This window comes from Lepidochelys olivacea (genome assembly GCF_965140295.1).
Source record: "Lepidochelys olivacea isolate rLepOli2 genome assembly, chromosome: 5".
Lineage (NCBI taxonomy): Eukaryota > Metazoa > Chordata > Testudines > Cheloniidae > Lepidochelys > Lepidochelys olivacea.
Genome location: NC_140415.1, coordinates 21,379,567 through 21,405,132, shown reverse-complemented (window position 1 = coordinate 21,405,132; position 25,566 = coordinate 21,379,567). Strand labels below are relative to the sequence as shown.

Genomic DNA, 25,566 nt, shown 5'->3' with positions numbered 1-25,566 from the left:
AATCATGAGATTGGCTTAAACATAATACATTGTAGATTCTTTTTTTTTGCCTTCCAGGTTATGAGCCTTTAGGGTGCCTGTGGTTTATTTACAAGCTTTTCTTCACAATTATGAGAGCTAGAAACTTTTTCATAATGAAATCTGAATCCCATATAATTACGTGACTCCAGGAGCTGGGGCTTCAAGCAAAGCACCAAATATAGCCAGGCTCACAATAAAATTGTGAGTTGGCAACACTATACTCAGGTTTCAGAGTAACAGTCGTGTTAGTCTGTATTCGCAAAAAGAAAAGGAGTACTTGTGGCACCTTAGAGACTAACCAATTTATTTGAGCATAAACTTTCGTGAGCTACAGCTCACTTCATCGGATGCATACTGTGGAAAGTGTAGAAGATCTTTTTATATACACACAAAGCATGAAAAAATACCTCCTCCCACCCCACTCTCCTGCTGGTAATAGCTTATCTAAAGTGATCACTCTCCTTACAATGTGTATGATAATCAAGTTGGGCCATATCTAGCACAAATCCAGGTTTTCTTCCCCCCCCCCCCCCACAAACCCACTCTCCTGCTGGTAATAGCTTATCTAAAGTGACCACTCTTCTTATAGTGTGTATGATAATCAAGGTGGGCCATTTCCAGCAATGAAAATGGCCCACCTTGATTATCATACACATTGTAAGGAGAGCGGTCACTTTAGATAAGCTATTACCAGCAGGAGAGTGGGGTGGGAGGAGGTATTTTTTCATGCTTTGTGTGTATATAAAAAGATCTTCTACACTTTCCACAGTATGCATCCGATGAAGTGAGCTGTAGCTCATGAAAGCTTATACTCAAATAAATTGGTTAGTCTCTAAGGTGCCACAAGTACTCCTTTTCTTTTTACTATATTCAGAATCACACTTGAGCTCCATCTGGGGTTGCAAAAGATGCTTTGTTTCTGCCTTTTTTAACATCTCCAAAATATATAAATAAACGGGTTAAAACTGTTTATTAGCCCAGTAAAGACCAGGATTTCAAAGCGACTAGCAGAAGAAATCAAACTGTACTTGTATCCTTTTTTGTTTTTTGCTTCTCCATGACATGTAAAGAAGGCCTTATTGTTTACATAGTTATTTTTTGTGCTTCCTTTACAGTATCCACTCATTTCTCATCTACGATGGAGGACTCTGGCAACCAGAGCATCAGAACCGGTGGGATTGTAACATCATCACAAGCAATGGGAAAGTGCCATCTAACTAATTGTGAAGGAAGTGAATTTTGTACAGATTGCTTAAAACTCTTTGGGTATCATTTTAATAGCTATTTAATATCTATCTAGATATCTGAGGTATTTATATGGCTCCCATCATACCAGTATCTGAGAATCTAAAAATATTTCATGTGTTTATCCTCACTAATACCCCTTTGATGTAGGGAAGTTCTATTATTTCTGAGTCTTTGAGAAAAAGCAGGGAAGACCAGGATTGATATTCCAGATATTTCTAAGGCAAAAAACCAAACACACACAGAGATTGATTTTTTCCAAAGGTATTTTGTCTTTCCAGGGCTTCTGAATCCATTATAAAGAAGCAAAACACCCACAATTCTTTCTGTTTCTCCTTTGCATGCCACCTTTAACATTCAAATTTCTGGTTTCAGAGTAACAGCCGTGTTAGTCTGTATTCGCAAAAAGAAAAGGAGTACTTGTGGCACCTTAGAGACTAACCAATTTATTTGAGCATAAGCTTTTGTGAGCTACAGCTCACTTCATCGGATTCAAATTTCTGACACCAGTGACAGTAGCGATCTATGTGACAACATAAACCAGGGCACAACTGTATTGTATTTTTGCCCCAGCCTACACTCTGCTTTTTTTTCCAAATCTTTTTTAAATATGAGGCTTGGAAAAGGAACTACTACAATTTCCCTGTTTTCTGGGATTAGGTCTAACGTCAAACAGATGTGGCCCTTCACACAAGTTTCACTGTACTGTATCTCAAAACTGAACGAGCTTAAAAAACAAAACAAACAAAAACCCTTGCTTCTTTCCCCACAGATAATTAGATGCAAATGTACACAAACAGATGTGAAAGATAGCCCGGGGTTTAGTTCCCCTTCTTTCAAAGGGAAACAAAATAAAAAGACAACTCCCCCTTACAAGAAAGTCCCGAATTAGGCAACGGATACAGAGAGAGGGACTGGGGTTGAGATGAGTAATTGCCTCAGATGATTCTGGCATTGTTCAGATTTATTTTTAAGCAGGGCTCAAGGCAAGGCTGAGTACCACAGACGACGACAACAACAACGCAGCCAACCCCGGCAAACCCTCAGGGAGAGAGGGGAGGCCTGGGCACAGGAGGAGCGGGGATGTTCTGCCGGAGCTGCGGGTGTCTCCCTCCTGGGGGAGCGCGCTCTTGAGTGTAACCAGAGCTCAGGCCGCTCCCCTGCGGCGGGGATGGGGAAGGGGGGAAGTCTCCTGCTCCGGTGGCCGCAGTTATTACCTGGGAGTCACGTGGGCTCTTCCCTGGCTAGGGGAAGGGCTACGTTAGGGCTTCAGGGGATCTGCGGCAGAGGTGGGCCCCCCCGAGAATGGGATGAGCCCAAATGAGCAAACACCCCCACCCCACCCCACCCCACCCCACCCGGCCCTAACCTTCCTGCCTGCGGCCAGACACCTTGCGTAGAGTTGAGGAACTCGTTTGGCAAGTCCTGAGCCGGCTTGGGAAGGGAGCGGAGCGCCATTGGAGGGCTGGGAGAGCCCGAGCCAACCCCAGGCGGCCGGCCGGCGCGCCTCTGCCCGGGCAGCGGGGCGAGCATGCAGGTGTAGGGCGGGAAAGCGCAGCCGGGAGCGGCCGGAGGAGCCGGCGGGGCCCACGTTACCGCGAGAGGTGAGGGGCTGCGGAGGCAGGGCGCTGCTCTCTGGCTGTGTGCGGCTCTCGCACCTGAGCCGGGGCGGGGGGCGTCTCCGGGCGGGGGGGGGGAGCCCTGGCTGGTGGTGTGGGGAAGGTGCGTTGGCGTGTGTGCCCCCCCCCAGCCCCCGGGCTGCGGGGCTTGAGGACGATGAGTGCGGGTTGGTGGCTTGTGCGGGGCAGGTCCCCCGAGAGGGGCGGGACGGTTACATGGGGCCGCTTCCCAACAAGCCCAAACCGGCTGTGTCCTTAAGCCGCCCCGCTTGGCAACGGGTGCCTGGCCCTGCAGGCTCCTGCCGCCCCAGCGCGGCTCTCCGCCGCTGGAGCCCAAGCCCCTGCGCTGGGCAGTTCCCTCGGAAGGCTGGCTGCTGACCCTGGTTAAGTGACTCTAACTTTCGCGGACTCCTGATCCTCCCCTTTCCTTCTGCCGGGCTCGCTTCATCGGTGCTGGAACTAGGGGTGCTGCCGCACGCACCCGCTGGCTTGAAGTGGTCCCCCTTGTACACGGGGCTCGGTTCGGTGCCTCTCAGCACCCCCCGCTATGCAGATTGCCCCAGCGCTGTTCCTGTGGGCGTGCTCAGGCCTGAGAAAGCCAGGGCACCAGCTCCGTGGAAAGGATGGAGGCTCCCCTGCCAAGCGCTGGGGGAAGGAGTGGTTCTGCCTGAACCCAAACTAAAGTTCAGAGCCGCACAGCCGATCACCAGAGAAGGCCAAACAGGTTTTTGTAGCTCCTCCACAGAAATCCAAACAGGTCACAGCTAGATTCAGGGTGCAAGTGCTCTCACCCTTCAGCGTTTGCCTCTACAGACTTGTGTGCTAATTACCTCAGTCTCAGAGCTTTCTGTAGTTAACATACAGGATAGGAGCCTGGAGGCGCTTCATAAACTAAACTAGATATTTAACGTTAACTATTAACATAGCTTACATAGTGTAAACTAAAGTATCTTAATTTTTCCTGGGCATTCACTAGTGTCTTAATAGTGCGCTCTCAGCACTGCGTGCACCTGCCAGTTCTGATTCACTTTCAGAATGATCACTTTTTAAGGTAAACATTAACTCGGTGGAGAAGCGCCTTGCACTGATCTGTTGCTGAAGCTGGTGGAGGAAATAAAAAAGCCAAACCTACTGGTGTTTGTTTTCAAATGTCTTTTCAATCCCCGTCTGTTAGCACAATAAAGAAATGCACGTCATTCTCCTCCCTGGACTGGGTGGACAAAGGCAAATTATGGTGCACCTGCTTTGACTCCAGAATATGCTGTTTCTGTATCACTGTATATGCTGCAGTATGTTTTTTTTTTAAAGACTCTCTACTTCTTGTGCTCATTGGTAAAGTTTCCTTTTCCTTTAATGTGAAAATGATTGCCTGATTCCATTGTGACTGTAGCAATTTCGATCTGCACAACTTTCTATAAAGCTCAACAGTATAACAAAGGAAGAAAAACTCTACAGTATATTAATTCCTTAGTCAACTAAGAGATGGTTTTCTTCCTTTTGATTCTCTTAAGGAAATGAGATATATTGGAATAACAATGTTTAAACTTTAATATGTTGGTCAAATGTAAAGGTTATATAATTGCTTACACATTGCATGAATTTCGGGCTGTCACATCCTCTAATAAAATGACTATAGCATATTATCACAGAAAAATAGTTTTGGGTGAGGAGGACATTTTTTTTTGAATCCCCTTGGTTAGATTAATGTGACTTTTTTTTTGTGAATCACAAGTATAGAGTATTTCACCTAGAGTTGTAAGCAGTTTTTGTTGGTGGTGTTTTTTTGGTTTTGATTTGAGTGCCAAGGGTGTAATTTGGTGCTGTACAGACCTAGGCAGGTAATCCCGAACTGAAGGACTTTTACTTCTAGGGAATGTAGAAATGGAAGTTCAAACTCTAATGACAAAAGCAACTCCTCACTATATTTTAGGGAATGATTAGTAATTGGTTGGTGCATCTTACTTGTGGTGATGATAGGGTGACGAAGAGCAGTGAGCTCTGATAATCCTGGCTGAATCAGGCTGTGTGACCTTGGGCAAGGCCCTTAAATTTTGTTTGTTTCCACATCTATAAAATAGTGGTAATTTATTTTGCAGGAGTGAGATTGACTAATTAATAACTGTTTACATAGTCTTCTACAAAAGTGAATCTGGTGCTTATTAAGGAACATTTATAATCATGTAATAAAACTTGCTAAGATTATCATCTGTGAGGTTTGTCACTATTTGGAACACCTAATGTAATAGCAAACCAAAGAAAATTAGTGTTAATTCTTCTGGGTTTTTGGTTTATTGTCTCTGTGGTTCATATTTCTTACTACTCCATGTCTATTACCTATTAAAATTTAAAATAATGTCCCCAAAACATTAGCTTTTTTCTCTAAAAGTTCTAATAGAATTGCTTAATTGGATGAGTTAGTTATCAAAACAATATCCTAATTTTTTTTTTTTAAAGAATATGCTAGAGATATTTAGGAAGTGAAGTACTTCAGATGCTACAGTTATGAGGACTGTGTAAGTAGCTGTGTAGATATAGTACCAGGAACTTCTGGGTACTGGAGGCTCTCAGATTTGTGATCACCTTTTTCTATTGTAAATATATTGTATAAAAGATGAGAGAACAGTGAGCCAAGTACAAACCAAGTGGACTACTAGCTAACCAGTTCCTAAAATAAATCCTGCACATGCTCTTATTAAAGCCTGGAAATCTAACTCTTGGTATGAGCTTATGAGTGTCAAATTGTATGGTATCAAATCATGGTTGGTGGTTGATTTGTTTTTAAATAATAACTCAAGCTCACGGTGAACATGATGATTTGGTCACTGTCTGCTTTATTTCAAACTCTGAAGATTCCAAATGTGAATTCCCTTGCCAGTAAAAGATTGAATACTTTTGTAGCATTGGAGTAATTTATGCTTCATAGTCCTAAACGTATGCCCCAAAGATCTTTTCTTTTCTTTTCTTTTAACTAGTGCTAAACATTCAGGTGGCCTTACATAGTAGCTTGATTTGTTCTCTTTGCTGCTTCTCTCTCGTGAGACTTCCTGAGAGTATTCTGGTCCCTAGTCTTGCAATTTGTAACACTAAATTGAATGAGCCACTTGCCTGCCTCTTCTATTCAAATTAGCCTGAACTCATTTGCTTTTTTTTTCTTTTTCTTTTTTTTAAACTGTAGTTATGCAGGCCTTATTTTGACAGTATGTTAGTTCTGTTAGGCTTGATTATGTAGTCTGCCATAGTTTTAAATTCTACTTTTGGAAATTGGAATCATAAGGGTTTCCAGTCTTTATCTATGGCTGTTTTCTTTAACCAACATCTATTATGATCATTTAAACTCTGATGCCCTCCATAACACAGACCTAAGAAACTTGCCCAGTAAAATCTGTATACCTGTGAGGTAGGAAAGTACAATTATGTCCATTTTGTAGGAGAACTGAGGCACAGAGAGGCTAAGTGATTTGCCCACAGTCACACAATCAGGTAATGGTGAAGTAGGGAAATAAACCTGGCTCTCCCAAGTGCTCTAATCACTGAACCATCTTTCCTGTCCAACATCGCCAGAGAATTTAAGATTATCTGAAGCATTTTTTAATTCTGTGCATTTTGCTAAACAAATCCACTTAGTGGGAGGAATACAAGCTCACAGGCTATTTTACCTCTAAAACATTAAATAAATTAAATAACTGATTCCAATGTAGGACCCTGGGGAACTGTATTAACAGACAGATGCTGACTGTACCTGTTTTAAGAGCGTATCTCCACTTAAAATGCTACAGAGGTACAGCTGCGCCACTGTAAAGCTTCAGTGTAGACACTACCTATGCTGATGGGATTGATTCTCCTGTCAACGTAGGTAATCCATCTCCCCACGAGGATGTAGTTAGGTTGATGGAAGAATTTCTTCTGAATTCATCTACACAGGGACCTAAGGAGTATAGTTAAGTCAACGTAGGGGTGTGGATTTTTCACACCTCTGAGCAACATCGCTAGCCTGACCTAATTTTCTAGTATAGGCCAGGGCTAAGGGAGCCCCTGACGTCTAGTAAACATCTTTAATTTTCCTTCTGTCACAAATATACTTAAGTGCATTTCCATATGTGCTGATAGGTCATCCTTTTCTCTCCATGTGTCTCTGTTAATAGCCTTGAAATTTTAGCACTTATATAGCTGCTCACTGTAACTTTCCCATTGCTCAACAAATGTTTAATTCCTGCCAAGACTTTGCCCCTTATTCTGTTATTTATTATCCTTAATTTTTAGGAAGGATCTCATTAAAATTCTTGAAAAGACAAATTATCTTCTTGGGTCCACCTTTAACTACTGTCCTAAAGCTTTTTTTAGGGAGGGAAGGAAACCTCTTAACAGGTTAATATGGGATACACATTTATTTTACAGAAGTCATGCAATTAAATTGCCCTACCAAGTTAGTCTAGTGCAGCTGTTGAAAGCTGTCTTTATACTTTCAAGCATTTTCCACTGTAGTGAGGTAAGAGAGGTACTGGTTTATAATTCCTATGGCATGGTTAAAAAAAGTCGCATTAGGAGCTTTCTAATTATCAGCAACTACTGTTTTGAGGATATTATATATTGTCAGGCTCTCTATTCCACACTTCTTTTTTCTTTTTTTTTAAGAAACTCCCTATGTAAATATATGCTGTCTGCTTCTGGTAATGTACTGCTCCTGAATTTCTAAAATTGCTTTATACTTTCATTAGACCACAGTTCATCAAGGCCATGCCCTGCTCTCTTTAATTTTACCTCTTGGAATTTAAATTACTAAATTTCTCCTGTATCTCTGGTATGAACTAATGCATGATTGTTCTAAGGATGATGAAATCTCCCATAGTGCTCCTAGCTAGTTGCAGTGAAAAAGATTGCTTCCTTAATACTTCAGGCTACACCCTTAAGCGTGATTTGATCACTCTTATTTTACAGTAGCATGCCTATCCCTAAGCGTCATTACTAGCAATACAATTATCCAGCCTTGCTTAAAAATTCAGTTATGCCATTTGGCATAATGGCCTGTGGTAATGAATTCCATACTTCTGCTGACTTCACTGCACTGTGTGACAGATTTCTGCTGAGCCATATTCTGCCCCCAGTTACTTCAACCCCTGTAATATCAGTGGAGTTGCATGAATGAAACTGAGCCCAAAATTTGGCTTGTACAAAGTTTATCTAATTGTGCAATCCAATTCCTTAAAGCTTTTCTCACTGTCATATACCAAAACAACCTTGATGAATACAAGAGAACATTGTATATTCCATGGTTAACAATACCATCATTCTTATCAGCTCTCAGACTAGTACAGTTATTGACACATTTGCTGAGTGTCATATCAAACAGCATGTAAAGTACATTATAATGTTGAAATGACCTCAGACTCTAACTACTCCATAAGCTTAATTGTTCACATGTGGATCTCTGGTTTCACAAATGTATCTGTAGAGTCTAATGCTTTTAAGATCCAGAGATCCAAGGTTCAATGCCCCCTCTCTGTGATCTACCCATAGGTCCTACCAAATTCACAGTCAATATTGGTCAATTTCACGGTCACAGGATTTTAGACATTATAAATTTCACAGTTTCAGATACTTCCATCTGAAATTTCAAGGTGTTGTAACCATGAGGGTCCCAACCCAAAAGGAGGTCATGGGGTGCCTCAGGGCTACTGTAGGGGTTGTGGTGTTGCCATCCTTACTTTCTGTGCTGTTGGAGGTGGTGCTGCCTTGAGAGCTGTGTGGCTGGAAAGCAGCAGCTGCTGGCCGGACACCCAGCTCTGAATGCAGCACTGCTGCCGGCAGCAGCATGGAAGTGAGAGTGGCATGGTATGGAGGGGGGTCCTCACTTTTGGGGGCGGGGGGCAGGGCCAGCCTTATGGGTGGGTGACTGCCCAGAGTGCCGGGGTGGGTGACTACCCTTGGTCACTCCCCCCGACAAGCCAGCCCAAGGCCCCTTTAACTTCTGAGCGCTGGGGAGCTAGACAGGGCTGAGGGCACCCTGGCAGAGGGCTCCTACTATATGCCGGGCTCCAGCTGCTGGTCCTGGTTAGGCTGGTGAGGAATGGGACATCCTCTTCCCCTGCAGGGGCCACTCCCAGGGCTAGGTCAGACCCACCTCCAGGAACCTTCTCCAGCTGCAGGAAGCTCCACGGTGCAGAAATCAGGGTGTCATGGTATTGTCACCTTTACTTCTGTGCTGCTGTCTTCAGAGTGGGGTGGCTGGCCAACAGCCACCACTCTCCAGCTGCCCTGCTCTGAAGGCAGTGCAGAAGTAAAGATGGTAATATCACAACCCCCCTACAATAGCCTTGTGACTGCACCACAACTCTCTTTTGGGTTGGGACCCCCAGTTTGAGAAACGTTCATCTCCCCTGTGAAATCTGTACAGTACAGGGTAAAAGTACACAGAATGCCAGAATTCATGGGGGAAACCAGATTTCATGGTCCATGATGCATTTTTCACATTTGGTAGTGCCCTACCCATAGGCAAACCTATCCAACATATTTCAGGACTAGTGTTAGTGTATTCCTACTACTTTTGCTACTTATTTCTCTCCCTGAAGATATGTTTTGATTTGAAATAATACTTAGCAATTATGTAGTGCTTTTTAGATGTAGATGTCAAAGCCCTTTACAAGGGGATCATTATCTCCGTTTTACAGATGGGGAAACTGAGGCACTGAGCGGTTGAAGTCACTCACCTGGAGCTACTAAGCAGGTCATTGGCAGAGCTGTAAATAGAATCTAGGACAGTGGTTCTCAACCTATTTACCATTGTGGGCCATATCCAATACTACCTTTATGGCCCTGAGGATGTCACATTGGCCGTAGCTTTGTGATGGTTGGGCCACAGATTGAGAACCACTGATCTAGGACTTCTGACTCCTGGTCCAGTGCCCTGTGCACTACTAGATCATGTGGTCTCTAATAATAACAATGTAATATGCATTCATGACATACCAAAACTTAAAAAGTTACCCTTAATTGAAGAACTAAAGAAGGGAACAGCAAATGCTAATCTGTTGTATATTTTTCTATATTTAATGATACATCTAGAATAAGCATCCTCCCAAGTAGCCCATTTTGGGTTTTGAGGTATTTCTGGGAGTATCTGAGGTACAAAATGTCTACAGTTACCAAGGAAATATTTTCAATGCAGTCACTGTTAACTTTGCTCTGGTGCAGGTGACTGTAAAGCCTGATTATAATAGCATAATGTGAATTAAACATCCTGATCTTTTTTCAGCAGTGCAGCCTTAACTTTGAGCTGAAAGCCACATATCCCCTTGCTAATCATCTGGCCCACCCTGTCTGGTTTCGCAAGTTGCTAGTCTTTTGGAGAAGAGAGCATTTACACATTTTATCTTTGTGACCATCTTCTTCTCTGAAGATATGCAGCTTCTGTAATAAAACATTGTTTTGCAATGGTAGAATGTCATTTTCATATACTGTAGCATACCCAAGATATTTAATGCAATTCAGTTATCTAAAAGCATGTGAGTTTTTGGAAGATGGAGTGGATAATATGTCACTTCTGTTATTGACTAAATGTCCCACGCACTATAGACTTGTTCTCAGCAATACAGTTCAATAAAACTTTGTCCACAACTTCCTTGAAGAGATTTCCTCTGTACCCAACCCCCAAAAATAATTGAAAATAATTTCACTATTAGGAAAAGCTTCCTGAATTCAGCTGATGTTTTCATAGAATCCTAGAATATCAGGGTTGGAAGGGACCTCAGGAGGTCATCTAGTCCAACCCCCTGCTCAAAGCAGGACCAATCCCCAACTGAATCCTTTACTTAAGAGCTGGGTACAATCAACAGCTGAACAGATCTCTAATGAGATGCAAATAGAGCAAGCTACCTGTTCAGTCCTGTCTAGTGGTGCAACACATTAAGAGTAGAAATGCCTAACCTGAAGTGCAGTCTAGGCTCAGTGAGTGTCCTCTGTCATTTTTTTGTGTGAGCGTAGCAAATTGAAAATGGTGGTTGGCAAACTCTCAGTTCATCACTCATTTTACTTTTGTGTGTTTTGGCTTATAAACAGAGGCTTAGTTAATTCCAATCAGTATAAACTTGCTTGGGGTAAACTCTGACACAGTAGAGTTGTATGAGCATTGACAGAGACACACCCTGGAATGCAGCGCTCTGTGCGGAAGCTGGATATTACTTTTTTTTTATATAGAGATTATCTAAAAATTTGCCATTTAGCTAAGATGCTTACTCTTTTTTTGAGAAAGTTGTCCCTTAATCATGTCGAACATTTTTGGGTAGATTTATAAACCAGGCAACCTTCCCTATTTTAAACTTGCTGTGGTCTCCAAAATATGTTATGGGCTTACAGCAGAACCTTGAGATGTGTAGAAGGATGCACCTCCAGCTGCTTCTGAATTGTTAACCCCAAAAATTGTAAATCAGGCCCCCAAAAGCATGAGATCTCAAAAAAGTGGATTCACTTTCTTTGTTTTCTGTCTGAGCTGTCAGTGGTTTGTTTTCAAGCTTTTCTCCGTTACCAGGAGGATTAGAAACTTTTTTTTTTTTTACAAGGAAAGCTCATCTAACCACACAACTCCAGGAGCTGGGTCTTTATTAAAACCTTAAAATATTTCAGGGCTTGCAGTAAAATAACAATTGGCAACACTGTCACTTGTCTGAAAGGAGAATGGAGTGCAGTTTCAGAAGAATATGCCCCACTGCTGTGAATTTCAGAGACTACTCTAGCTCTCCTGAGCTTGTGCTTCAATGGCTGCTGGGCAAAAGGGCATGTACACCTCCATTTACACTAGTTTCCCCTCTTAATGTATTTTTTTTAATTATTATTTTAAATTGCAACGCCCTTTCAACAAAAGCTGTATTTTTTTTTTAAAAAAAGTGGATGATATAGGCTGTGTAATCTGAGGAATGAATTTGAAACTGCTTTCCAATTGGAGGGCCCTGTCTTACCTGAAACAAGAATGGCTATAGATGGATCCTCTGTGGCCCACAAAAAGAAAAATCCTGATATTGAAACACTGCCCTAAAAATAAAAAACAGACAAAGGGGAATGGAAGAACTGGGTTCTTGCCTTTTATTGCTTTTGAAATAAAGAGCTTAAAGTATCATGGCTGTGGTGTGTCATTCCCTCCCATTTTGTCTCTGATGCAATCCCCACAGCCTGTAATGAATACTTTATCATCTTTATCATCAGCGATAGTGCTGCATGAGTCTCGGGCTCTGTACACACAGCATCTTAAGTCAATATAAGTTAAGTTGCTCAGGGAGTGAATAAACCACCCCCGAGTGACGTAAGTTACACTACCTAAGCGCCGGTGTGGACAGTTCTATGTTGGTGCAGAACTTCTCCTGCCAACATAGCTACCGCCACTTGTTGGAGCTGGAGTAATTACGTTACTATCTCCTGTAGGCTTAGAGCGTCCACACTAGCAGCGCTTCAGTGGCACATCTGCATCGATGTAGCTGCACCACTGTAATCTCTATAGCGTAGCCATAGTCTTAGTTGCAAGGACAGACCTCTGCGATATAGAGGACTGCGCATGGGCCTTACGCCTGGCCTACACTAGGAAATTAGGTCAGTATAACAGTCACTCAAGGGTGTGAAAAATCCACCCCCTGAATAACGCAGTTAAACCAACCTAACCCCCAGTGTAGACAGCGCTAGGTTGATGGGAGAATTCTCTTATCTCCTAGCTGCTGCCTCTTGTGGAGGTTAATTACCTACACCGATAGAGAAGCCTTCTCTTTTGCACAGGTAGCGTCTTCACTGAAGTGGTTCTGCAGTGTTTTAAGAGGAGCCCTTATAGTTAAGAAATTTGGAGTTGTAAATGTGGCTCTCCCATTGACTTGAGTTGCCAAAGACCACAAGGCATTTAACCCATGTGCCTCAATTTACAGATGGAGGTGATATGTATTTCAAAGGAATATCATGATTTAATTTAAATGAGCTAATGTGTTGGAAACAATCAAAGAATGTTAATGTCAATTATTTATTGGCTTCTTAGAGGCTTCGCACAGTTGGGAATGGGGAAATTCAGTGTCAATCAACTATTACTTCTTCTAGGTTTGAGAGCCGAATGTGTGGTTGTTGATTTCTCGTATAAATAGAACAATTCCATTCTGCTTCCCTTTCATGCATCTGAACTTCAGTGTGAATGTGCCAGATATCAGAATTGCTATTTCTAGCAAAGGTGATTGAGCAGGTTATAGTTTATTCTTCATCCCTTTATAGCTTCCTCATCTTGGATTTTACCCCAGGTTATACCAATGCTGTGAACAGTTTAAGCCCCATTGCTATGCATGCTCTTACCAGAGATTTAAAACAACAACAAAAAACCCTGGTAAATGAATGCAATAAAAAAAATTTAAAAAAATCTCTTGTATGGTTCTTTTCATCCAGAGATCTCAAAGCAAAATGAGGTAGACATCATAATTAGAATTGGGGGAAATTATTCCAAGTGAAACTTTTTTGATAAAAAAAATTGTAGGTTTGGTGACATCAAAACATTTTGAAAATTTGAGTTGATTTTGCTGAACTGTTTCAATTGAAGGAAAAAAAATAAGATTGTAGCATTCCATCCCTTTGGTTCAAATCTACTTTTTGTTTTTGAAATTTCCTTTAATTTTAAAATAATTTAAAAAATAAACGTTAAAAACACTTAATCAAAATGAAACACTTCATTTCAGGCAAAAAAAAGTTTCTACTTAAAATAAGTTTTTAAACTTTGATTTGCCAGCTGTTTTCTTTTGGGTCAGCCCAAAACTTTGGTTTGTTGGAAATAGAAAACAAAACAAAAAACCCGCAACTATTCAGGCAGCTCTAATAATTATTTCTTAATTTACAGGTGAGGAAAGCGAAGTACAGAGGTAAAGTGACTTGTCAGTGGCAATGCCAGGAATAATACCCAGGTGCTCTATTTCCTTGGCCACACTGCTTTGAAGTTTACAATATTGCTGGTGGGTACCTCAAACCCTGCGACTTGGGACTCGTCTCAAGAAGGAGTTCTAAACTCTCCTTAGACTATTTCTGCAGCATTTTTTAGCTGTGTTGGTCCCACGATATGAGAGAGGGGAGGTAGGTGAGGCAAATCTCTTAGACCAATTTCTGTTGGTGTAAAATGCAATCTTTTGAGCTGTACGGAGCTCTTCTTCGGAGTGTCTGTCTTCTCCAGACCTAATTTCCTTCTCCAGCCCTGAAGAAGAGCTCTGTGCAGCTTGGAAGCTTGAATCTTCCACCAACAGAAGTTGGCCCAATAAAAGATTTACCTCCCCTACCTTGTCTTGCTTAAGTTCTTTGTGAATTATGTTAGGGCCCAATCTAACTCATTTAAGTCCGTGGCAAAGCAAAACTCCTATTTATCGATCCTAAAACAGGTTGGCGTTAAACTATTGGATCAATGTACCAAAACTCTATTAACGAAAATAACATTTACTTAAAAATAATGTTCCTGTTGCATGGGAATCTAGTTTACATTTATTAGCACACCTTAAACTATGTCTACACTGCTCGTCTGGACATGGGTACTGGACTGTGTGTGCTCCCCTATATACCCTATACCCAGTGATGAGCTGCCAAAATCTTAACAACGGGTTCCCTCCTCACCCCACGAGGGGGTCGTGGCCTGCCCCCCCCCCCAGGACTCCTGCCCCATCCAACCCCCTGCGTTCCTTGATGCCCCCCCCCCGGGACCCTTGCCCCATTCATCCCTCCTCCCCTGTCCCCTGACTGCCCCCAGAACCAGGCAGGAGGGTCTCGTGGGCCACCGTAGTGGGTGCCCACCCTGCCTCGGCCCTAAGAGCCAGAGGGAGCTGCCAGGGGGGCGAGGTGGGGAGTCCCAGCGGTACTTACCTGGGATGGCTCCCAGGAAGCATCAGGCAGGTCCCTCTGGCTCCTAGGGGTGGGGTAGCATAGCTAGGGTGGGAGCAGGGGGAGCGGCCACTCCCCCCACTGATCACATCAAAAGTGGTGCCTTTGGCACCGACTCTGTGGGTGCTCTGGGGCTGTAGCACCCACGGGGAAAATTTAGTGGGTGCAGAGCACCCACCAGCAGCTCCCAGCGCCAGCTCACTTCCACTCTGCCTCCTCCCCTGAATGCACCGCCCCGCTCTGCTTCTCTGTGCCCCCCAGCTTCCCGGGAATCAGCTGTTCACGCGGGAAGCCTTAGAGGGCTGAGAAACAAGCAGCGGCTTCGCGCTCAGGCCCAGGGAGGCGGAGGCGAGCTAGGGGCGGGTAGCGGTTCCCCTGCGTGCTGCCTGGGTTACCTGCTGCAGCGCAGGCGGCCCTCCTCACGCCCCCTCGCACCAGCTCACCTCCGCTTCACCTCCTTGGGCCTGAGCGCGAAGCCGCCACCTGCTTCTCAGCCCTCCCAGGCTTCCTGCGCGAACCGCAGATTCGCGGGAAGCCGGGGGGCGGAGAAGCAGAGCGGGGTGATGCGTTCAGGGGAGGAGGCGGAGCGGAGGTGAGCTGGGGCCAGGTGGGGAGCTGCAAATTTTCCCCGTGGGTGCTCCAGCCCCGGAGCACCCATGGAGTTGTAGCTGGCGCCTTAGGCGCCACTTTTGGCCAGTTCTAAAAGGGCTTCTAAATTTAACAACCAGTTCCAGCAAACCGGCGAGAACCGGCTCCAGACCCGGGGGAAAGGCTGCAGAAAATGTTCTGGGGTGTCTCCTGCGTGGGGTTTAGAGGCCAGACACATAATGGCCTTCAGGACAGTCTCTTGGGCTCATTGTTCCACTCCTGCAGTCACAGGGCTCCCCCAGGAGGGGTTTTGGGTATCGGTGCAGGGCACTGTGCCCGGAGTCCTGCAGCCTCCCTGCCTATCCTGGGGGGCAGGTGCTCTATCTCAGCAGCATGGTGAACTACAAATACAAGAGGAGGACTTGTCAGCTCTTGGATACTGAATGGCAGGTGCAACTCAAATCCATTCCATCACCACCACTCAAGGACACAACAGGGCATGGTCCTGGTCTCTTTGGGAAAACTCCCATTCCCCGAACCATGCATCCTGTTCCAAGAACTGGACCACTAATCCCTCTTGCCCTTGGAAAAAATGTTCCTCCCGCTCCATAGCCCGTTCCCTCAAAGTCAAATTGCTCTTAGCTCCTCCTGTTGATCCCAGTGTACAGATCTTCAAGTGTCCTCCTCTGTCTACCCATACTGTTCCTGGGCTGCTGCTCCTGATTGGCTGCAGGTCCTACCAATTCAATAACAAGAGTGACATATTTTCTCTCTCCTTGGAAAGTAGGTGAGAAATCCTCTGCCCCCATCCAGATAACATAACTGCTGTTGAAGGACATGTTTTTGATACTTTTCAGCATTTCAGGAATGCGATTGTTTCATTAAACTTTTTTCTTCAGATGACTTTTGCAGCCCCCAAGAAAGAAACACCTACTGAAAATGGTAGCTAGCTCAGTGGTGTCAGAACTGTGTTTTTATTTTTGCCCCAATGCTGGCTATTCTTTTTTAACCAAATTGAAAAGTTCATTCTTAGTTTGAATCTGTTACTACATGTTTATAAAATGCGTCTGACCTATCTGCACTCTTTTATATTTTTGCAGTATATCTAGTTATATTTGGCTGCTTCCATGCAGAATCTCCTATTACAGTGGATAAAATGATTAATAAATCTTTAATGAAGGATAATATTCCATTAGGCCATCTGACTGGGACCACTGACAATAAGAAGTGAGAATAGGAAAACAATATCCTATCATGAAAGTGCTTTAACTTTGACTGTTCCTTTGTAAGGAAAAAATGGCTAGCAGGAACTGTAGAAGCACTAACTAAACACATTGCCTGTTTGATAATTATCAGGCTGTGAAATGTACGGCTATGCAGTGTCCCAAAGTGACAACTCTTTGAGATTCTGTATTGCTCACTTACAGTGATTATCTGATTTGCTATTTGCAATAGTCAGCGGAAACTGGCAACTACTATTGTGGCTGCAGAAGTTTCACTTTACAAACTAAAAAATATTTTGCTCCCTTCCTGGTAATTGATTAGACTTCATTTGAAGATACATAGAATTATAGGATTTGAAGGGACCTCGAGGTCATTTAGTCCAATCCTCTGCACTCATGGCAGGACTAAGGGCTTGTCTACACTACCTGCCAGATTGGCAGGCAGTGGTTGATCCAGCGGTGGTCGATTTATCGCATCTAGTATAGATACGATAAATCGACTGCTGAGCACTCTCCTGTCAACTCCAGTACTCCACCAGAATGAGGAGCACAAGCAGAGTCGATGGGAGAGTGTCAGCTGTCGACTTATCACAGTGAAGACACCGCGGTAAGTAGATCAAAGTACGTCAACTTCAGCTACGCTATTCATGTAGCTGAAGCTGTGTAATTTAGATGGACCTCATGTGGTAGTGTAGACAAGCCTTTAGTATGTGGTATTAAATCAGTGTTCTCAGTTGCATCTCATGACTGCTTCTTTACTCGTGGGGTAAAATTCATCCCCGATATAACTAACCCTAAATGATACATTATTCCCATGGATTTAAATTTTTTTCTCTAAATGCCATTAGGAATAGATACTGGGTAGACACAAAGTCTCCATTTGAAATGCTGCCATGAAAAAAATCTTCCTTCCTTCTCAGTTGTACTGTGTCGTCCTCTCTTTGAATTACTCATCCAGTTTTTCCCTTTTCTGCCACATTCATTCTCATCCTTCAGAGCCCCCTGGTTGCCCCACCCACTTTCCCAAAAATGGCAGCCTTCACACAGTGTCCATTTCTCCCACAAACATCTCTACCTTCTTCCATACTGTGCCCTAGCCCTGAAATGCTCTTCCTGAGTCAGTGATGACCTATACTGAAAATTTACATTGGCATAGCTGCGTCTCTCAGGGGTGTGAAAAATCCACACCCCTGAGCCATGTAGTGAAACCAACCTAACCCCCTAGTATAGACAGTAGATCGAGGAAAGAATTCTTCCATCTACCTAGCTACTGCCTCTTGGGGAGGTGGATTAACTACAGCAACAGGAGAATCCCTCCTGTTGTGTCTACAAGCTACAGCAGCACAGCTGTAGCACATACCCTCTGCCAAAAACACCACCTCTTCTGGATTATAAATACTTTGTACTAACAAGACATGGTCGATCAACATTTGCCCTATGCACTTTCTTCCTCACTCAGTCTGACACTGTTTTTAATCTGTATGAGCTTTCAGGACAGGACCTGTGCTGCTTTTTGTTTTGGAAAGTGCCTAGTGCAGTGGTTCCCAAACTTGTTCCACCGCTTGTGCAGGAAAAGCCCCTACCGGGCCTGGCCAGTTTGTTTGCCTGCTGTGTCCGCAGGTTCGGCCGATCGCGGCTCCCAGTGGCTGCAGTTCGCTGCTCCAGGCCAATGGGAGCGGCGCGGGCCGAGGGATGTACTGGCTGCCACTTCCAGCAGCTCCCATTGGCCTGGAGCAGCGAACCACGGCCACTGGGAGCCACGATCGGCCAAACCTGCGGATGCGTCAGGCAAACAAACCGGCCTGGCCCATCAGGGGCTTTCCCTGCACAAATAGTGGAACAAGTTTGGGAACCACTGGTCTAGTACATCATGGGTGTAACCAAAATATGTAAGAGAAAACCATGCCCAGTCCTTATCAAGACTTTCTCCAGTCATGCATGGATGATATTTGTATTAGGTAATGGAAGACCTATTATTTTCAGAAACTAGCAAATCCCTGAAACAAAACGGGATTTTGTAACAGTGAATGGCCACCGCGACAAACCAAAATATACTAGGATTCCAGATCTCTGCTCCATGCAAATTATTTTGTACAGAAATGATCTGTTAAGTTCCTTTTGACAAAAGAATATAAAGATTATGTGTTAAAAATCCCAGTAGAACATACATTTCTAGCTAAGACTACTCAATTTGCAACTGAGATTCTTCTTTGGTGGATGCTTGTAAAATATTTGAAACATTTGTACAGTCACACACTTCGTGCATTTGTCAGAGCCAGACTTACAAGATGGTCACCACAGATGATATGGTTTGCTATATTTGTGTTTACTGAGAAGATGTGGTTGAAATCAGTTTCTGTTCCAACTAAACTCTGGAATATGAGGTATTCTTGTAACTATTTCCCTTTCTTGTTGCTAGTTTACAGTATTCAGCTTTCCACCAGTTCTGGGTATAGCTATAGCTGCTGGAGATGTAGAACTTAGAAAAAGAACTAGATAAGTTCATGGAGGATAGGTCCATCAATGGCTATTAGCCAGGATGGGTAGGGATGGTGTCCCTAACCTCTGTTTGCCGGAAGCTGGGAATGGGTGACAGGGGATGGATCACTTGATGATTACCTGTTCCGTTCATTCCCTCTGGGGCAACTGGCATTGGCCACTGTCGGAAGACAGGATACTGGGCTAGATGGACCTTTGGTTTGACCCAGTATGGCCGTTCTTATGTTCTTAATTGTGCTGAAGAGGCATCTTTAGGGGGCTGTTACAACTAATTGGTACTGAATAAGTAGGGGTTTTGTACTAAAAAAAATGTTGTCTAGTGGCATGAGTCATTCACCAGTAGCCAGGGTTCCTGGGTTCTGTTCTTGGCTCTGTCCTTGAGCGAGAGGCAAGATTACTTAATCTCTTTTATATAAAATGTGTATAATACTTAAGCCTTACCCATTTGAGGCAGGTTAACTGTAAAGTGCTTTGAAATCCTTGAATTTTACTCTTACGTACATAAGTATAGCTGCTTTTGCTGTGTTGTTTGTGTGTAAAAGAATATAGGAGTATCACTGGATTTGAACAAAATCTTTACCATTCATCACTTTAACATGACCGTGACTCAGAATCAGGATGCCTGATTGCAGTTTTGAACACATAACCTTTATTTTTGTAACAATCATACACTGCTTTTTCTACCACTTCCTTCTCCAACTTTTCTCAGAGTATTCTGATCTTCAAAGATTAAAACTGTGTGAGCAGAAAGTTATCACAGTTTAGTCTGACCCTCATCTCAATTGTTTCTGTTCCAAGTGACTTCACATATGACGTAACCTCATTTGCAGTACTTTTAAATATTTTATGCTTGCATTGAGTTCCTCAACATAAGACATGGACAAAAATATAATTGTCCTGGATGAAGTATAAGCTTTAACAATTTCAGCATATATGATAAAGGCCCCAAGAAATAATCTGGAAAGTCTGATCTCCCCTAGAAATTTATTGATGATTTTCTGGATATAAAGTGTAAGATAGAACTGTATGCAGTGGCCCTTACTCTGTTGAATAAAGTTTTCCATTATTCATAGTTTTCCCCATCCTAACATATTAACTAGGCAAATATTAACTTGAATCACTGATGTATCCCAAGAAGCCAAATATATTTTGTAATGTCCTGGAAATGTTGAAGGATCTAATTCTTTGTGTGTCACTGTTCTATGGGTTAGAGTCCACCACTGCAATTCAGGAGAGATTTAGGTCCTTTGCCACACTTTGCCATTGGCTTGCACTCTGACATTAAGCAAGGTCAGGCCAGGGCCACAGGCCAAATCACTTGCTATTAGGATAGATCAAATGTCAGGTTTCAGAGTAACAGCCGTGTTAGTCTGTATTCGCAAAAAGAAAAGGAGTACTTGTGGCACCTTAGAGACTAACCAATTTATTTGAGCATAAGCTTTTGTGAGCTACATGCATCCGATGAAGTGAGCTGTAGCTCACGAAAGCTTATGCTCAAATAAATTGGTTAGTCTCTAAGGTGCCACAAGTACTCCTTTTCTTTTTGAGGATAGATCAAAGTAATTGTTGAATGTAGAGGAGTGTTTGGTGTTTAAACTTCATGAAAATTAATGAGTCGTTACTTGCATTGTTTTCACTTATCTATTTATAATGTAACAGCAAACATTTACATTGTGTATACACTATAACTAAATTCCCATCAAAGAAATCTTATGAAATGCTAATGAAGGACTTAAGCATTTTAACAGAAAATGCTAATTTCAAAGCAAGTGGTCATTGTGTGTGATGATCGAGGTCATGGACTCCAAGTGCATTCCTCACTATCTGTCATCGGAGAAAAAGCCCACGTGGGTACAAACACTCTCAGCTAGCTTTCTGTGTAAAGGAGCTATAAATATGGATTCAAAAAATGACTGTTTGGGAAGTATGCCAGATGCAAAGTGGAGATCCCCAGAGATGTCCTCACCTGTTAATATATTTTGACTGCTTTAACCTCTCAATAACTCTAATTTCTTTTTCTTATCTAAAAAACCTGTAGTTAGTTTACTATAGAATTGGCTGCCAGCATTGTCTTTGATATAAGGTCTGGAGTACCAATTGACTTGGAGTAAGTGGCTAGTCCTTTTGGGACTGGGAGCAACCTGATGTGGTGTGATTTTTGGCTTATGTCACCATTATCACTAAATCCAGTTTCGCAAAAAGAAAAGGAGTACTTGTGGCACCTTAGAGACTAACCAATTTATTTGAGCATGAGCTTTCGTGAGCTACAGCTCACTTCATCGGATGCATACCGTGGAAACTGCAGCAGACTTTATTTATACACAGAGAATATGAAAAAATACCTCCTCCCACCCCACTGTCCTGCTGGTAATAGCTTATCTAAAGTGATCATCAGGTGGGCCATTTCCAGCACAAATACAGGTTTTCTCACCCTCCACCCCCTCACACAAATTCACTCTCCTGCTGGTGATAGCCCATCCAAAGTGACAACTCTTTACACAATGTGCATGATAATAAAGTTGGGCCATTTCCTGCACAAATCCAGGTTCTCTCATCCCCTCACCCCCCTCCCAAAAACCACACACACAAACTCACTATCCTGCTGGTAATAGCTCATCCAAAGTGACCATTCTCCCTACAATGTGCATAATTAAGGTGGGCCATTTCCAGCACAAATCCAGGTTTTCTCACATCCCCCCAACCCCCATACACACACAAACTCACTCTCCTGCTGGTAATAGCTCATCCAAACTGACCACTCTCCAAGTTTAAATCCAAGTTAAACCAGAACATCTGGGGGGGGGGTAGGAAAAAACAAGAGGAAATAGGCTACCTTGCATAATGACTTAGTCACTCCCAGTCTCTATTTAAGCCTAAATTAATAGTATCCAATTTGCAAATTAATTCCAATTCAGCAGTTTCTCGCTGGAGTCTGGATTTGAAGTTTTTTTGTTTTAAGATAGCGACCTTCATGTCTGTGATTGCGTGACCAGAGAGATTGAAGTGTTCTCCGACTGGTTTATGAATGTTATAATTCTTGACATCTGATTTTGTGTCCATTTATTCTTTTACGTAGAGACTGTCCAGTTTGACCAATGTACATGGCAGAGGGGCATTGCTGGCACATGATAGCATATATCACATTGGTGGATGTGCAGGTATACGAGCCTCTGATAGTGTGGCTGATGTTATTAGGCCCTGTGATGGTGTCCCCTGAATAGATATGTGGGCACAATTGGCAACGGGCTTTGTTGCAAGGATAAGTTCCTGGGTTAGTGGTTCTGTTGTGTGGTATGTTGTTGTTGGTGAGTATTTGCTTCAGGTTGCGGGGCTGTCTGTAGGCAAGGACTGGCCTGTCTCCCAAGATTTGTGAGAGTGTTGGGTCATCCTTCAGGATAGGTTGTAGATCCTTAATAATGCGTTGGAGGGGTTTTAGTTGGGGGCTGAAGGTGACGGCTAGTGGCGTTCTGTTATTTTCTTTGTTAGGCCTGTCCTGTAGTAGGTAACTTCTGGGAACTCTTCTGGCTCTATCAATCTGTTTCTTTACTTCAGCAGGTGGGTATTGTAGTTGTAAGAAAGCTTGACAGAGAGCTTGTAGGTGTTTGTCTCTGTCTGAGGGGTTGGAGCAAATGCGGTTGTATCACAGAGCTTGGCTGTAGACGATGGATCATGTGGTGTGGTCAGGGTGAAAGCTGGAGGCATGCAGGTAGGAATAGCGGTCAGTAGGTTTCCGGTATAGGGTGGTGTTTATGTGACCATTGTTTATTAGCACTGTAGTGTCCAGGAAGTGGATCTCTTGTGTGGACTGGACCAGGCTGAGGTTGGTGGTGGGATGGAAATTGTTGAAATCATGGTGGAATTCCTCAAGGGCTTCTTTTCCATGGGTCCAGATGATGAAGATGTCATCAATATAGCGCAAGTAGAGTAGGGGCTTTAGGGGACGAGAGCTGAGGAAGCGTTGTTCTAAATCAGCCATAAAAATGTTGGCATACTGTGGGGCCATGCGGGTACCCATAGCAGTGCCGCTGATCTGAAGGTATACATTGTCCCCAAATGTGAAATAGTTATGGGTAAGCACAAAGTCACAAAGTTCAGCCACCAGGTTAGCCGTGACATTATCGGGGATAGTGTTCCTGACGGCTTGTAGTCCATCTTTGTGTGGAATGTTGGTGTAGAGGGCCTCTACATCCATAGTGGCCAGGATGGTGTTATCAGGAAGATCACCGATGGATTGAAGTTTCCTTAGGAAGTCAGTGGTGTCTCGAAGGTAGCTGGGAGTGCTGGTAGCGTAGGGCCTGAGGAGGGAGTCTACATAGCCAGACAATCCTGCTGTCAGGGTGCCAAGGCCTGAGATGATGGGGCGCCCAGGATTTCCAGGTTTATGGATCTTGGGTAGTAGATAGAATATCCCAGGTCAGGGTTCCAGGGGTGTGTCTGTGCGGATTTGATCTTGTGCTTTTTCAGGAAGTTTCTTGAGCAAATGCTGTAGTTGCTTTTGGTAACTCTCAGTGGGATCAGAGGGTAATGGCTTGTAGAAACTCGTGTTGGAGAGCTGCCGAGCAGCCTCTTGTTCATATTCCGACCTATTCATGATGACAAGAGCACCTCCTTTGTCAGCCTTTTTGATTATGATGTCAGAGTTGTTTCTGAGGCTGTGGATGGCATTGTGTTCTGCACGGCTGAGGTTATGGGGCAAGTGATGCTGCTTTTCCACAATTTCAGCCCGTGCACGTCGGCGGAAGCACTCTATGTAGAAGTCCAGTCTGCTGTTTCGACCTTCAGGAGGAGTCCACCTAGAATCCCTCTTTCTGTAGTGTTGGTAGGGAGGTCTCTGTGGATTAGTATGTTGTTCAGAGGTATTTTGGAAATATTCCTTGAGTCGGAGACGTCGAAAATAGGATTCTAGGTCACCACAGAACTGTATCATGTTCGTGGGGGTGGAGGGGCAGAAGGAAAGGCCCCGAGATAGAACAGCTGCTTCTGCTGTGCTGAGATTATAGTTGGATAGGTTAACAATATTGCTAGGTGGGTTGAGGGAACCATTGCTGTGGCCCCTTGTAGCATGTAGTAGTTTAGAAAGTTTAGTGTCCTTTTTCTTTTGTAGAGAAGCAAAGTGTGCGTTGTAAATGGCTTGTCTAGTTTTAACCTGGATTTGTGCAGGAAATGGCCCAACTTTATTATCATGCACATTGTGTAAAGAGTTGTCACTTTGGATGAGCTATCACCAGCAGGAGAGTGAATTTGTGTGAGGGGGTGGAGGGTGAGAAAACCTGTATTTGTGCTGGAAATGGCCCACCTGATGATCACTTTAGATAAGCTATTACCAGCAGGACAGTGGGGTGGGAGGAGGTATTTTTTCATATTCTCTGTGTATAAATAAAGTCTGCTGCAGTTTCCACGGCATGCATCCGATGAAGTGAGCTGTAGCTCACGAAAGCTCATGCTCAAATAAATTGGTTAGTCTCTAAGGTGCCACAAGTACTCCTTTTCTTTTTGCGAATACAGACTAACACGGCTGTTACTCTAAATCCAGTTTGTCTGGGTGGCAAGATAGGCTGGAGAGCCTATGGGGACTGTCTGTGACTCCATGGTAAGACTGATATAGTGATCCAGGAGTTCACATTTGTTACTGACTTGGTGAAATCTAACTATAGACTATATCATCATTTTGGTGTGTCTGCCCTGTTTTCTGACCTGAAATTGGCACACTCAGTTGTGAGTCACGTGACGCTTGGGTCCTTTGCCAGATTTTGCCACTGACTTGCACTTTGACATTAAGCAAGTCATTTAACTCCTCCCTGCCTGCATTTCTCCACTTGGAAAATGGACATGATAATGATCAGTCTGGTAAAGCATTTGAGATCTTTGAAGAGAAACAACTAAAATACTCCAATTCTTTTGAAACTGGACGCATCTGATCAATTAACTTGTTCAAAGCTTCACTTTATTCAGAAATATGAACTTTTGGTGGAATTACACAGAGGAGGGGAAGTAACTCTTTGAGCCCTGCTGGCTATGACATTTTAAGAGTCGATGTGATGGATATGGGAATATTTTTGGGTGATCTTACTGCATTAAATTTATGCATCATTGTGGGCCAGGGACTGTATGTAATTTCATGGTGGAGGGTGACCACAGCTCCTCCAGGAACTATGAACAGTCAGTGTGGGGTGATTACCCAAATTTTACTCAGGTTGTAACACCTCCCAGAGAGATACTACCACTTGGAGAGGCTCTCATATACTGGCTGAAAATGGATTCTCCAGAGACCAACAGACAAAGAAAGGACTCTTGGATAAATAGCCTAAGTTTAAAATGACAAATGGCCTTTGTTCTGGTCCAGCAAATGGACAGAACCTTCTGTCCAGGTGGTTTGGGGAGAAGGGGACAATCCTTATGAAGCATTGGAAGTACTGATGCCAAGTAGAGATCTTGTTCGGTTGGAGGGCGGGGAGGGCGGGGAGGGAGGGGGGTTGTCTCTGATAAGGTTATTAGCATGTGTGTAA

The 25,566-nt window shown here is 43.6% G+C and overlaps 1 protein-coding gene across 2 annotated transcripts in view; it reads left to right on the top strand.

Annotated features, from left to right (window-relative positions):
• Positions 1-2,560: 2,560 nt before the first annotated feature.
• The window catches only part of ATP8B1 (ATPase phospholipid transporting 8B1), a 142,922-nt gene continuing 119,916 nt past the window's right edge, over positions 2,561-25,566 (top strand). For both annotated transcript variants that reach the window (XM_084628057.1, XM_084628056.1), the window contains exon 1: positions 2,561-2,870. The gene's annotated coding sequence lies outside the window, so the exon portion shown is untranslated. The remainder of the gene's footprint in view (positions 2,871-25,566) is intronic.